Source organism: Anthonomus grandis, chromosome 6 (assembly GCF_022605725.1).
Source record: "Anthonomus grandis grandis chromosome 6, icAntGran1.3, whole genome shotgun sequence".
In the NCBI taxonomy this organism is placed as follows: Eukaryota; Metazoa; Arthropoda; class Insecta; order Coleoptera; family Curculionidae; genus Anthonomus; species Anthonomus grandis.
In genome coordinates this window covers 4,209,757-4,220,273 of record NC_065551.1, presented here as the reverse complement: position 1 = coordinate 4,220,273, position 10,517 = coordinate 4,209,757, and the positions used below count along the sequence as shown (strand labels likewise).

General features: G+C 32.3%; 1 protein-coding gene across 1 annotated transcript in view; it reads left to right on the top strand.

Moving 5' to 3' along the window:
- The window catches only part of LOC126737850 (zinc finger CCHC domain-containing protein 10-like), a 621,641-nt gene that overhangs the window by 218,277 nt on the left and 392,847 nt on the right, over window positions 1-10,517 (top strand). The window lies entirely within an intron of this gene.

The following is a 10,517-nucleotide window of genomic DNA, read 5'->3' as shown; positions in this document are numbered from 1 at the left end:
TACTCTTTAACTCTTAACGTTCCTAACAATCACAGTTTAAATGGAGAAAACGAGAAAAAAAAACAAAAAAAGTAACAAGTACCTAAATATAAAGCCTTTATCTTCTAGAAAACTAGACTATATTTTGGATTGATTTAAAAACAAAAGTCTATAATATTTCCTATAAACATTTAACGAAGTATTAAATATTGGTTTATAAGTATTAAAGAACTTAACGGCATTATAAGTAAAAGATCGCTCGAACAGAGCCGTGGAATGGTGCGGCATGGTCAAGATATTGTATCTAATATTTCGAGTGTGAACCTGGTTTCTTGGTAACTTTTCAAAAAGATATTCAGGTCTTTGACTAACATATAATCGACAAAGAAAAGTAGAAGTGAAGAATTTGAATAGGTAAGGTAGCGTTAACCACCTCAACTGAAATATAGAGTCTGATACATGATCAAACTTTCCGAGGTTAAAAATAAATCTACAGCAAGTATTCTGCACGCGTTGCAGGCGGTAACGATTTATTTGGTCTAAGCAAGGATAATAAACTATAAGGCAGTAATTTAAAGTAGATAAAACAAGAGCCACTACGAGTTTTTTCCTAGTTTTAAAATTTAAAATGTGTTTATTGGCATAAAACATACGCATGCGTAAATAACACCTCTGCAGAAGAGTATTAACATGTTCCTTAAACCTTAAAGAATTGCCTATTTTAAGTCCCAGAACCTTCACAGTTATCAGAGAACAAAATAGGTTCGTTATCCAATTAAATGTGAACAGTTTCCATTATATTTTTATGTGATCCTCGGTTTGAAAACAAAACCAGTTTTGTTTTATTAGGATTAATGACAAGGTTATGCTGTTTTGAAAATTGATTTATTACGTTCAGATGAGCGTTAATAGTAACAGCCACGTTATCAAAATTAGCAGAGTCAAAATAATGTATGTATTGAGTGTCATCAGCATACTGATGTATTTCAGAATCTTTAACAAGACCGGGTAAATCTGAAGTATATTTAAGAAATAATAATGGGCCTAGGATCTGCAACAACAATAACATATAACAATAGTAGAATTAATCAAAATGATGGAGTTTTGCTTTTTTTAAATAGGCGTATTAATTTCCCTTAGTAAAGTATGCATTAGTACTAATACTTTTGTTTTAAATAGGGTAAATTTTGCGATTTTGTCATGTTATAGGTTTCCAGCATCAAATGGGTCTGCAATTAAAAAACTTTTTGTTCTGTATGATGCTAAATACTAATCTAAGGTTCACCAGCTCAACGAAAAAATATTGGTATTTGTACCTGATTAGCCATATATTTGAATACTATCACCATTTTAGCTATTTAAATAGGATTCAAAAAATGTTTCATTAAAAGAAGCAAAACTAATACTTTATACATTTACGAGACAATAATAAAATTATAATAATATGTACAGACCAACCATTAACTCAAACTCAAAAATGCTTTATTGTCAATATAAACATAGAAGTTGTAGACAAAGCCAATAGACTGTACATTAAATGAATAAAAACGAGAAACTAATTTAAAATAAAATTAAATTAAAATTAAAATTATATAAAACTTTGAAAAATACTTAAATGCTAATCATTAAAAAATTCACTTAAACTATAGTACGCTTTACTAGCAAGAAATATTTTCGTCCTTGTACGTAGGCTTTTTTCAGTCTTAAGTTGTCTTATTTCTAGTGGAAGTTTATTAAACAGCTTTCTACCTCCATATATGATAGAGCTACGGACAAGTTCAAAATGAGGAATGGATAGCCTCAACAAATAATTTTGTCGCATATTATAGTGGCTTCCTAAGTGGAGTTCCTGTTTATATTTTCTAAAAACTAAGCAAAATGTTTCCAGAATAAAGATACAACACAGGGTTAAAATATTATGACTTACAAAAAGCGGGCGACATGAGTCACGAGGCTTGGCCCCACATAGATATCTAATGTCCCTTTTCTAGAGTACAAACACTGAACTAAAAAGTGAATTTGAACATGAACCCCAAAAGCAAATTCCATATCGAAGGTGCGACTCGATAATCGCGAAGTATGCAGATCTGGTGATGGAGAAATTAAGACTGGTGGCAATAACCCTTAGGGCGTAGCAGCCTGATGAGACTTTTCTACATACATTCACAATATGGTCTTCAAATTTAAGGAACTTGTCTATAGAAAGACCCAAAAACTTACTAAACGGTGGCATGGTGATGGCTTCATTATTCAAACATATATCATTTTTATTACATTTAAAATTAAGGATATTTGTTTTGGAAACATTAAATGTCAAAAAATTTGCATCACACCAGTCTTTTATTTTTAACAAATCTGCACATATATAGATGTTACAAGTACAGCAGTACTTAACGCTGATCTAATTAGTGACCATCAAGCTATATTCTGCAGTATCGAGATTGCGGCACGGAGTAGGGAGATAAAAACGAAACTCTATCGTAATTTTAAACATTTTAATAAAAATGATTTTTATAAGGACCTGAATAAAATTGTGTGGGATAATGTGTACTATATCAATAATCTAGACGAAAAAATTCAGTATCTTACTAGTAATATATATTTGCTCATTATTTGATAGACATGCACCCTTTACGACGTCAAAAATTTCTAAGCCTTATACCCCGTGGATAACTGCAAATGTGCAGCTTTTTATAAAAGAAAAAAATAAGTCATTGTCAAGTTTTAAAAAATCTAAAAATTTGACTGATTGGGCATATTATAGACAGATGCGTAATCTTGTGGTGGGAATGATTAGGCGAGAAAAAAGAAATTATCTGCAATTTCATCAGAACATCAGAGATAGTAAACAGTTATGGAGAGCTATTAATAATCTAAGTCTAAAAAATGTCTCTAATCGTTCTATTCCTTTAAATCTCCGAGATCCAAACAAAATGAATGACTATTTTGCTTCAATTTATAGCCCGTTAGGTAGTTGCCCCGAAGAAGTTGCTAATTTCCAGAACAAACAGTTTAAACATGATCTAAACTTTTCATTTCGATTAACCAAAGTTGAGGACATTTCTAAAATAGTCTTAAGCCTAAAATCAAATGCACACGGTTGTGATTCAATATCAGCGTTAATGTTGCAACACTGTATTCCAAAGCTATCTCCACATATTACGCATATTATAAACTGTTGCCTAGAAGCTGGGTATTTCCTGGGTATGTGGAAAATTTCTCTCGTAACACCTTTAGCTAAAATTAATAATCCAACTAATTTCAGCGACCTTAGACCAATTTCAATTATCCTGGTCATCGCTAAAGTTTTGGAAAAGTTTATACAGCCGCAAATTTATGACTTTCTCACCTCGAATAATATTATTCCGCATAAGCAATCTGGGTTTAGAAAACAACATAGCACGACATCTGTCTTACTAAACGTTACCCAAGAGATAATTTCTGCAATGGATAAAGGTGAATCCACAGCACTTATCATGCTTGATTTTTCCAAAGCATTTGAAACATTGGATCATCATTTGCTTTTGGCAAAATTGGCTTATTATGGCTTTGATAATGATTCCCAAATGTTTTTTAAATCCTACTTATCCAACAGAAGGCAAATGGTGGTCTTGGAAGATCAGACTTTTTCAAATATCAAATATATAACATCTGGAGTACCTCAGGGATCTGTTTTGGGACCTCTCTTATTTCTGATTTGTTTAAAGTTGTAAAATACTGCCAGATCCAGGGGTTCGCGGATGATATGCAAATTTATCATTCTTTTAAAGCTGAATCTGTATTGGAGGCATCAAATAAAATAAACGACGATCTTTCTAGAATTTCCTTCTTTTCCTCTCAAAATAATTTAAAACTCAATCCTTCAAAGTGTTGTGTTATGTGCTTTACTTCTAAAAACAAAAAAAGAATAGCAATGGACGGTTTAAAGCTTTTTGTGGGAGGTAATCAGCTAAGTATGGTTAAATGTGCAAAAAATCTTGGATTGCTTTTGGATGATGAATTGCGCTTTAAGTTACACGTTTCTAATGTTATTAAAAAGTCATACTATTCTTTAAAGCCATTGTATGCAAACAGAAATATAATTAATTTTAAGGTAAGGAAAAAACTGTGTGAGTCTTTAGTATTACCTATTATGAATTACTGCAATATTGTTTATTTTCCATGTTTAGACAAAATCACTACGTACCGTTTGCAAAAGCTGCAAAATCAATGCTGCAGATTTATTTATGGACTGAGAAAGTATGATAGAGTTTCTGCAAGGCTATGTGAACTTAGTTGGCTGCGCGTGGAAAATCTATTCTTTTTGCAATTGGCGGCTTTTGTGCATAGACTGCTAGCGTCGTCTACTCCTCCCTACCTCCGCAAAAAACTTACTTTTCGGAAAAATTTACATGAAGCAAATCTGAGATTTATAAATAAGTTGTCAATTCCTAGATATCGAACAGCCTTCTTTAGTCGTAGTTTTCTGTATAATGCTGTGGCAATTTACAATGACCTTGTTCCGAATCATATAAAAGAAATGTCAGTAGCGGGTTTCAAGAAAAAACTAAAGCTGCATTTTTTAACAAAACAGAATAGCTAAATTGTCAGTAGGTATTTCTTATTTTATAATTTTTTGATTTTTATGGACCAATGGGTGTATATCTGTTTATTTTTATATTAATATTAGTGTTACCATTACAAATGTTAATTTTTTTCTTTCTGTTGTGCTATCTAAAATAATTTTGCTTACTTTTTTTAAATAAGTTAAGTAGATTAGCCTTTGGCTAGACTTCGCCTATGTACACTATTGAAAAGTACAAATAAAGCCATTATTTATTTATTTATATATTGGCCTCCATTTTAGAAACATCAGAGTCGTGCCAGAGGATGGTGGTATCATCGGCAAACAATGTAAATTTGCCAGTTACATGCAGTTGTGGCAGATCGTTCACATAAATGAGAAAAAGTAAAGGACCAAGTACTGATCCTTGCGGAACACCCACATTTATATTAAGTTCCTTAGAGATACCACCATTAAATTTGACAGCCTGGACACGATTTGATAAGTAGGAACGAAACCACTAAAGGGCAGTTCCTCTGAAACCATAGAGCCCCAGTTTCATCAGCAGCACTCTGTGACTCACGCAGTCAAATGCCTTGGACAAGTCACAGAATACCGCTGCTGCAACCTCACCAACATTCAGTCGGTTGTACAGGTGCTCTAGAAAGCTAAAGATAGCATCATTTGTGCTCACAGACTCACGAAAGCCAAACTGCTGAAGACTCAATAGGCCAAACCTATTTAAAAATGAAACCATCCTCACCTTAACGAGCCGTTCCACTATCTTGGCTAAAGTAGGCAATAACGCTATAGGTCTAAAGTTAGGACAGTCGCGATCGCTACCCTTGTAAAGAGGAACAATCATTGCTCTTTTTAAGCACTCTGGGAAAAATCCAGACATAAAGGAAAAGTTAATTGACTCGGCCAAGACTTGCAAAGCAACAAGAGGTAAAACAGAAAATATATTAAGAGAAAGCCCATCCCAACCTGATGAACTCTTATTCTTAATATTAACCATTAACTGTTTAAGCTCTTCTACACTTGTGGGGGCAAAAAAGAAAGATTCGGCTACTACCACATTGCTGAGATAGCTCCTGGGATCTATTTTTTGTGAGAGATTGGCTGCAAGGTTACTAGCAATATCACAGTAGAAGGAATTGAGGACATTGGAATCTAAGGTACTTGGAATAACCAAGACATTATTTTTGCCCCTTAGCTCATTTAAAATCTTCCAAGACTCTTTTGCTCTGTTGGAGGAATTATTTATCCTCCTTTGAAAGTAGGTCCACTTAGCCATTTTGATTGAGTTTCTGTAAATCTTGCGGTATCTGTTATAATAATTTAAAAATGTTGCATTGTTCATAGCGTATTTCCTAATGTAAAAAAGAGAGCGCATATTTTTCCCAGATACTCGTAAACCCTTAGTATACCAAGGTTTTCTATTTCGTTTCTTAATATTGACAACAGGAAAAGCAGTGTTAAAATTGTTTAATACTATTTGATGAAAGCTATGCAGTGGGTTAACAGTAGTCAATACATTATTCCAACTTGACATATTACAAAGCAAGGAGAATTTGCGGAAATTAGCTCTAGTATAAAGTCTATCGCGTGCAAACCTATTCTCATTAGCTGCACTATTAAGCTTTACTAATCCCACTATTGCCTCATGGTCAGACAAACCGGCATTGATTGTTGTACACTGATTTTCGTGTTGGTTAAAATTCGCACAGAAGTAATCTATCAGTGAGGAAGAAAATGCTGAAATCCGGGTTGGCTGATCCACGTGCATCTTAAAATTAAATGAGTTTAACAGATTAAAAAGCATTCGATTTGATTCATTAGATTTGTCTAAAAAATTTACATTAAGATCGCCAGTCAGAATCAACATCGCATTAACCGAAATTTCACTTAAGAGGATCTCTAACTTTTCTAAAAACAAATCTAAATTACCAGATGGAGATCGATACAATCCCAAAATATTAAAATTAAAAAAGATGCATTAAAGATACACGTTGGATTAATGATTTAGCACAAATCAACTTTAATTTTTTTTAGCTCCTTGTAGTTTTATTGGGCTTTTTGCTACTTTAGTATTTTTATCTGTTTTAGTACTTTTTTAAGCCTTTTTATTTACTTAAGTTGCTATTAATGTCCAGTGGTGCTGTAGTTAAAACTATAAGGCAATCATAGTTTATGATAGAAACAAATTATAATGATTTTTAAAATATTTGTTGGTCACAATATTAATTTTAAATAACTCAATCACTAATAACCTGTTATTCTTGTTGTTGGCAAATGACTAAAACAATTTTAACAAATAGAAACATTGTGTTATTATGACTACTTGAAATTCTAAGTTTCTGAAATTTCAAAAATTAAAACTGTTGAGAAACTATAAATTCAAGTTGAGCTATCAATATTTTGTACTATACATTATATAAACAAAAATTATATAATATGGAAAAAAAATATATGGACCATTTTTTATTTTCTATTTATTCTAAGTAATAATATATTTTATATTTATTTTTTGTTTCCTCATTCTTATATTATTTAGAAGTTTTACCAATAGCTTTCTTATCTTATACAGTTATAGTTATTATGTTTAATTGGACGGTTTTTTTCAAAATAAGGCAATTTATTTCAAGAATATGTATCTGAAATTCTATATTTATAAGGTGTATTATATTTGTTACTTTGGACAATAAGATAGTGGTAATAAATACAGTATAGAAAAAATGTAGGTATTTATTATTTGATCACAAACATTGTCTATTAAAAATTATGAAATGCTTATATATAATTATGTTTGATTCCTTTAAAGTAAAAGAAGCAAAAAACGAAAATATCTAAATTATGAAACATAAGTGTTTGTTAATTATCTATTTGTAATTAATTCTAATATCATCAAATAGACATATTTTAATTGTAAAAATTAGATACTTTAAGAATATTATTATCATTACAGATCCACCATTGATTATTAATGTTCACAACATATTTATAACCCCCTAACTAATCTCTTGACCATGATGCTTGATAAACTTCATCTTAAATAAGAAATTATCTAAAACTACATTGTGATTATTAAAATTTGCGAATGTGGTATTTATTTTAACTGAACAACCATTTATAATGTAAGACATTTAGAGAGATTTAGAAACAAAGGTTCTTCTTTCTTGTTAATCTCCCGTTTTTGCACAGGACCACCCACATATTGCTTACTCATGAAAGGCATACTTTAGAGGAATGTCTGGATCTTTCCATGCCTTCCATGTGATAGTCTCTTCCAGTTTTGTATGGTTTTTTTTCTTTTTTTAAAGGTTGATCTTTTCTTAGGTATTCTATGATTTTGTACATGGTCATTGTCGCTGGTTTTTTTTGGAATGTTCTTGATGTCTACTGGTCCTAATAGTTCCCGTGTGGCTTGCAAGTAATATTCCTTGCAGTGATTTTCCCTCAAGGTACAGTAGAAGATGAGATGATTTAGTGTTTCTTTTTGTCCACTTTTGTTTGGGTCTTCTTTAAAATGTATTATATTTCAGTGCTGCAGCAGTATTATAACCCTGTTTGTGTATTTCACATTGTTAAACCATGTTTCCTTTTATGCATTTGTGCATAGCTGCCACCTTTTCCCTGTTTCCAGTTGTCATTTATGAGCATCCATTTTCTCCAAAGGTTTTTTAAAATTAGTTTAAGGAATTTTAAAGGTTGTATTTTATTTGGTTGTTCTATGGTATTATTCTGTCTTCCTTCTGCTGCAAGTTTGTCTGCTGTCTCATTTCCTTATATTCCAATGTGGCTCGGTAATCCATATAAACTTGATGTCTCTTTTTTCGATATGTAATTTTTTTTTTGGTGCTTAGCGTTATGTTATCTGCATCTTTTCTGATTGCTATATTTGATATATAATAATATTTGCTATATATATAATAGAAACAAAGATAAGTTTGGAGAATGTTCTTAAATTATTTCTACAATTTTGCATATGAATCCACTTTGTCTAGGGATAAACATCAATTGAAAATTTATATTATTTCCAGTTTTCCGGAAAATATGCTATATATATATATACTGACCATATCATAGTCCATATTCATAAATATTGCAGTTTTCACAATGTTTTACATTTAAGTGAGCTTGACCATTTATGTAGATTTGAACATTGTCTATTTCCAATTTTCTCAATAATTTTCTGCAGAACTCTTCAGCTCTTGTTGCTCTTGATGTCTAGGAATATGCCTCCTATTAATTGTCTCACTCCCATTGCAGAATCTGGTTCTCTTCAGCAAGGATCATCGAAATAAGTTAACTTTACTGTATCGTATCGCTTACTAAATCGCTTTGAAATTGATGTGTGTGAAGCTAGCGTCCAATGGATATCAAAATCGAGAACGCAGCATTTATGGGTTGTCATCAACCTATTTATAGTCCGCGTTCTCTGTTAGGCTCGATACACACGGGCGAGTTGGTAAAGTCCAGTTCAAAGATATATTATCATGTTACACATGTTTTAATCGCAATATTTTATGTCGAAAGAGTAAAATTCTAAGCGGTATTTAATCATTTCATTAAATAAATAAATGTTTTAAACATAATTTTTTAAATTTATACATTTGATTCGTGAAATTTGACATCAGACATCCACGTACTATTTTGTTAGACGTCTGACCTTACTCCCAGCCACTCAAGCGTGAAAAGTTGCACAGGTCCGGCCTTAAAATTTGTTTGTATTTAAAACTTTATTATTCGGGATTTTTGGGTTTAGTTTTATTAAGTTAGAAATTCAGGATAGTTGATAGCAAGATAATATTTAATTTAAATATAAGATTCTCAAGTCAAGTCTCTTTGCTTTGCAATATGTCAAGTTGGAATAATGTATTGACTACTGTTAACCCACTGCATAGCTTTCATCAAATAGTATTAAACAATTTTAACACTGCTTTTCCTGTTGTCAATATTAAGAAACAAAATAGAAAACCTTGGTATACTAAGGGTTTACGAGTATCTGGGAAAAATATGCGCTCTCTTTTTTACATTAGGAAATACGCTATGAACAATGCAACTTTTTAAATTATTATAACAGATACCGCAAGATTTACAGAAACTCAATCAGAATGGTTAAGTGGACCTACTTTCAAAGCAGGATAAATAATTCCCCCAACAGAGCAAAGAGTCTTGGAAGATTTTAAATGAGCTTAAGGGCAAAAATGATGTCTTGGTTATTCCAAGTACCTTAGATTCCAATGTCATCAATTCCTTCTACTGTGATATTGCTAGTAACCTTGCAGCCAATCTCTCACAAAAAATAGATCCCAGGAGCTATCTCAGCAATGTGGTAGTAGCCGAATCTTTCTTTTTTGCCCCCACAAGTGTAGAAGAGCTTAAACAGTTAATGGTTAATATTAAGAATAAGAGTTCATCAGGTTGGGATGGGCTTTCTCTTAATATATTTTCTGTTTTACCTCTTGTTGCTTTGCAAGTCTTGGCCGAGTCAATTAACTTTTCATTTATGTCTAGAGTTTTCCCAGAGTGCTTAAAAAGAGCAATGATTGTTCCTCTTTACAAGGGTAGCGATCGCGACTGTCCTTCTAACTTTAGACCTATAGCGTTATTGCCTACTTTAGCCAAGATAGTGGAACGGCTCGTTAAGGTGAGGATGGTTTCATTTTTAAATAGGTTTGGCCTATTGAGTCTTCAGCAGTTTGGCTTTCGTGAGTCTGTGAGCACAAATGATGCTACCTTTAGCTTTCTAGAGCACCTGTACCACTGACTAAATGTTGGTGAAGTTGCAGCAGCGGTATTCTGTCACTTGTCCAAGGCATTTGACTGCATGAGTCACAGAGTGCTGCTGATGAAACTGGAGCTCTATGGTTTCAGAGGAACTGCCCTTGAGTGGTTTCGTTCCTACTTATCAAATCGTGTCCAGGCTGTCAAATTTAATGGTGGTATCTCTAAGGAACTTAATATAATTAATGTGGGTGATCCGCAAGGA